Here is a 6,000-nt window from a genome sequence, read left to right as displayed (position 1 = left end):
ACATAAATTAAATTTGATAAACCAAAAAGAATTAGACCAGAAAATAAAAATGGCAAAACAAAATTATTTTGAGTTTGCGAACAAAACAGGCAGATGGCTGGCGTACAAATTGAAAAAAGACAAAGATAAAAGAATGATACACCAACTTAGAGATGAAAAAGGGGAAATTCAATATAAAAGAGAGGCGAAAAAAGAAATTATCCAGACATTTTATGCAAACTTATATAAACAAGAAGAAGTAGAGGAAGAAAAGATAAAACAATATATAGAAAGATCAGAAATGCCAATAATCACAGAAGAACAAAGAGAAATACTAAACAGGCCAATAACTAAAATGGAATTGGAATTTCCATTGAAAAAGCAAAAAAATAACAAAACACCGGGGCCAGATGGGCTACCAGTGGAATTATACAAAACTGTACAGGAAACAGTGGGAGAAACTATGTTACAGCTATATAATGAGGCTCTGGAGAAGACAAAAATCCCGACAACTTGGACAGAGGCAATAATTACTATCATACCCAAAGAAGACACGGACCACCAATTAATTCAAAACTACAGGCCAATATCCTTATTGAACACAGATTATAAAATATTTGCAGTAATCGTGGTGGAAAAAATCAAAAAAGTATTAAATAACTATATACACTTGGACCAAAATGGATTTCTGCCGGGCCGTCAAATTAAGAATAATATGAGAACAATAATAAACACACTAGAATATTACGAATCACATCTGGAGAAACAAGCTTCACTGGTTTTCCTTGACGCCCAAAAAGCATTCGACAACTTAAATTGGAATTTTTAAAAAAAATTTTTATAAATTTTATTAAAACATAAATAAAACACATATAAAAACATTTACACAACATACAACATAAAAATATTAGATTATTCTTTTAAAGCATTGTTTCATAGTGGTTCTTCAACTAATACAGTTATAGTTTATTCCCCTTATTCTTAGCCTAGTAATTTATTCTTTTTCTTCCCCCCCCCTTCTTCCCCCACCTTAGAATTCCCCTTAACAATCTATATATTGGGTGGCCAGACAAAGACAACTGCCCAGAGATGTGGTCATATACTTTACTGATAGAGAAATTAGAAATGATATCCTGCAAAAATCTTTTCACACCTCTGTACAAGTGGGGGGTTCACGACTTGAAATTTTTAAAGAACTACCTCCTAAAATGCTGAAAGCTAGAAAAGAATTTGGTTTTCTTGTTAAGGAATTGAAAAACTTACAGATACCCTTCCGGTGGGACGCACCAGCTGGGATAATTTTTAGATATAAGGGAGAAGGATATCGATTGAATACCGTGGAGAAGGCACAACACTTTTATAGTACTATTCTTAAGGAAAGAACACCATCTCCACGTACATCTACAGTTTTGGAGATTAAGGAGAGTGAAGAGAGGCAATTGAAAGAACAGTCTAAGCAGGAATTAGAAATAGTGCAAGGTGCAGAAGGAGGTTTTCTGAGTGAGCCCTTGCTGGATTCTTCTCCAATTTTGGATCTGATTCAGTTGACTGAAGTTAAAGATCAACGTATAACTAGAGCTCAATCCAAGCTACTTAAACAAAAGCAACAACAACAACAGGAAAGACAAGACAAGAAGGCAGTTAAGAGTACCGTACAAGAGAGTGGCGCTATGGGAGGAGCGAGATCGAAGCTCTCGGATGAACTTCAAATATTTTGCTCTGCGTTACAGAAAGAGGCTGATGACCTTTAAATGTCTATCTTGGAATGTTAATGGGTTGAATTCAGCACAGAAAAGGAAGAAATTATTTACATATTTGAAACAATTTAATAATGATATAATATGTTTACAAGAAACGCATATCACAATTCAAGATCAAAAATATTTGATAAATCCAAAACTAGGAGTACATTATATATCTTCAACTTCGCAGAAAAAGAATGGTGTGGTTATTTATGTAAATAAAAAATTAACAGCGAAAGTTATAGAAGCAGATCAAGATGGTAGGTTTGTAGCAATTGAATTGCTTACAGCAAATGGACAAATTCTTTTGATTGGAATTTATGCTCCCAACCAACAACAGGACTATTTTTATAAGATGTTACATACTAAAATATTGCAATGGGACTATAGATCTATTTTAATTATGGGAGACTGGAATGGAGTAATTGATTCTAAACTAGATAAAAAGAGCTTGGCAAAGTCTAGAATTAGACTACCACAGACTTTTTTTGATATGAAAGAAGATATGGAACTAAAAGATGTTTGGAGAATACATAATCCAAATGAATTGGATTACACTTTCTTTTCTGATAGACATAGATCCTTTTCTAGGATTGATTTTATTCTGTTGTCAAATGATCTACTTGTTAAGACAAAAAGAACAAAGATTTTTCCAAGAACTTTGACTGACCATAGCCCTGTATGGATAGAAATTGAGATGGATAAGGTTGAGAGACGTTCTTGGAGATTAAATGAGAACTTGTTTAGATATGAAAAAAATACAATAGAACTTAAAAAGCATTTGAAAGAATTTTTTGAAATAAATTTGAATAAAGGTACCCCAATTGAAATTGTTTGGGACGCAAGTAAAGCCTATATGAGAGGGGTACTTATCTATATGAATTCTAAACATAGACTGCTCCGACAAAAGAAAAGATCTGAGTTGGAAATGGAAATAAAGAATAAAGAACAGTTACTTATTAAAAACCCATCAGATGAAAGAATACGAAGTGCTATAAAACTTTTGAAAGATCAATTTCAAATGCTTATGGCGGAACAAGTTGCAACAAGCCTACAATACGCGAAGCATAACACATTTTGCAACGCTAATAAACCGGGCAGATGGTTGGCTTACACATTGAGGAAAAAACAAAGTGCACGGATTATCGATCGTATTGATATTGGAGGGAAAGAAATCTTTCAACAAAAATTAATTAAAGAAGCTTTTGTGGACTATTATACTAAATTATATGCCAAAGAAGAGGTGCAGAATGGACTTATAGAAAAATATTTAAATGATAAGAGAGTTACAAAAATTACCGATCAACAAAAGGAAAGAATGAATTATCTTATAACAGAGGAGGAGATAACAGCAGCAATTAAACAGCTAAAAACAGCCAAAGCTCCTGGCACGGATGGTTTGACTGCAGTGTACTATAAAACTTTACAAGCTGAAATGGTGGGACAACTTAGAGATTTATTTTGCAATATTCAACAAGGGGGTAAAATACCCCCATCTTGGACAACTGCTTATATATCTTTGATACCAAAAGAACAAGTTGGTCCTAAAAAACCAGAGAATTATAGACCAATATCTCTTTTGAATACAGACTATAAAATTTATGCGAAGGTATTAGCCAACAGGTTGATGCCAGTAATCCAAAAGGTGATTCATGAGGACCAAGCGGGATTTATTGAGGGTAGATATATGAAGGACAATGTAAGGCAAGTAATAGACTTATTGGAATATCTTGATAAGAATAAACAGATTCCTGCAGTGCTGGTTTTTTTGGATGCAGAGAAGGCCTTTGATAGAGTGGATTGGAATTTTCTACTAAAGACTTTAAAAAAGATGGGCTTTGGGGACCAATTTATACAGGCGATCTCAGCAATTTATCAAGAGCAAAAAGCACAGATTATTATTAATGGAAGTTTGACGACAGAGTTTAAAATTGAAAAAGGAACAAGACAGGGATGTCCGTTGTCCCCACTTTTATTTATTTTAACATTGGAAGTCTTGTTAAATACAATACGGGACTCTAAAATTTTGAAAGGCATAATGATAAGGCAAGAGGATTATAGAATAAAGGCATTTGCAGATGATCTGGTCGTTACCCTATCACAACCAATGGAATCAACAATCCTGATGAACGACATTATACAAGACTATGGTAGAGTTTCAGGTTTTAGACTGAATTCAAAAAAGACTAAAATGATAGTTAAAAATATGACACAAGATCGTAAACATGAGCTTGAAAGGAGGGCAGGTTTTGAAATTGTACCTAAGGTAAAATATCTTGGAGTTCAGGTTGCAGAATCAAACATGAAATTGTTTCAAAATAATTATGAGGTGTTGTGGCGAGAGGTTCAGAAGGATATGGAGACTTGGAAAAAGCTGCAACTGTCTCTACTTGGAAGAATAGCAGCAGTTAAGATGAACATTTTGCCAAGATTTCTGTTTTTGTTTCAAATGATTCCGGTGCTTAAAAGTGATAAACAACTGAAAGTCTGGCAGTCTGGTGTGAATAAGTTTGTCTGGAACGAGAAGAAGCCGAGAGTGAAATTGAAAATTATGCAAGATGTTCCAGAAAGAGGAGGTCTTAAACTCCCAAACCTACAGTTATATTATGATGCAGCAGCTTTAACTTTAACAAGTGATTGGTTTGGAAGTAAAAAGACTGGAATATTGAAAGCAGAAAGTTTTGACCTTGAATTTGGATGGCATGCCTACTTATTCTACGATGACAAAGTTGATAAAGTATTTAAAAGTCATATACTTAGAGACTCTTTGATGAGAGTTTGGAAGAAGCACCGACTCAAATGGGATTACAAAATACCGCTATGGCTGGATCTTGGTCATACTTTGTGGAATACAAATATAATGTCACTCGGGGGGTTTTTATACAAAGAGGTTCTTTTTACAGATGCGGGCAGATGGCAGCTGAAGACATTACAGACACTGTTGGATGAAGGGCTTAATCTAACTTGGTTACAATATAATCAATTACAACTGAGATGGAAAGAGGACCAAAAAACTGGTATTATGTTGCATGAGGAAGAATTGGTTAGACATATAAGAGAGAAAGGTCCAATGCATATTAAAAGGCTTTATAATGTTTTGCTAGAAAGAGATTCAGAAACTGAATTAGTTAAAGACTGTATGATTAAGTGGGCACAGAATTTTGAAGAACCAGTGATGCTGGAAACATGGGAAAAAATTTGGGTTCAGAATGTTAAATTTACACAGTCGCAAAACCTGAGAGAAAATTTTTATAAAATGTTTTATAGATGGCATTTAGATCCTAAAAAGTTGTCATGTATGTACCCTAATGTTCAGCCAAAATGTTGGAGATGCGAATGTTTGGATGCTACGTATTATCATGTTTGGTGGACCTGTAGGAAAGTTAAGGCTTTTTGGATAAAAATTTGGTGGGTCATGCAGAATGTTTTGAGGAAAAAAATTCAATTTTCTCCACAGTTGTTTTTATTGGGTATAGTTAAGGGTTTTACACGGGGTGAGATAAAACTGATATTGTATATGATAACAGCAGCAAGATTGTTGATAGGTAAATATTGGAAGAATGAAGCTTTACCCACTATCGAGGAATGGACTTTGAAGATGGCCAGTTTTGCTGAGATGGCGAAGATTTCAGCATATTTAAAAGACTGTTCACAAGAGACTTATGAATGGGAATGGAAAAGGTGGATAGAATATGTTCAGAACAAATACCAAACTAGAAAGTATCAAATAGCTTTTATTTGAAAATAATGTATTAGAAATATTTTAATGTATTAGAAATATTTTAATGTAAAGAGATAAAGAGGAAAAATTATACAGGGGGAGGGATGGGTTTAAGCTTGTTTACTAGTGTTATTAGTTATGAGTATATAATAGGGAAGTCTGGGGGGGGAGGGTTAGGGAGGGTTAGGGAGGGTTTGGGGAGGGAGGTGGGGGGGGTGAAAAAAGGGGTGAAAATCTAATTGTAAAACTTTTGCAATAAAAAAAAAAAACAATCTATATATTTGGATTATACCATTTTTTGGATTTCCATATTCATATTTATATGCCCATAAGAGATTATTTATATACATATTTACATCTTTGTTCTATCTTTCTTGTATCTATGTTTCTTTAGTAGTGGTTTTATGCCAATGATACCATTTATTCCATATTCTAAGGGTACTCTGTCTCTTCTTTTTCCTTAAGCTCTTTTGTTAATCTGTCCATTTCAGCGCACTGTGCGATTTTATCTATTAGTTCTTCTTCCGTTGGGATTTTTTCCTGCTTCCAGTTTTTTGC

The sequence above is a fragment of the Pituophis catenifer genome, unplaced genomic scaffold (genome assembly GCF_029215685.1).
Source record: "Pituophis catenifer annectens isolate HBS135680 unplaced genomic scaffold, rPitCat1.0.hap2 SCAF_5, whole genome shotgun sequence".
Classification (NCBI taxonomy): Eukaryota; Metazoa; Chordata; class Lepidosauria; order Squamata; family Colubridae; genus Pituophis; species Pituophis catenifer.
The sequence above is the reverse complement of the archived record's forward strand: the minus strand, read 5'-3'. Positions refer to the sequence as shown.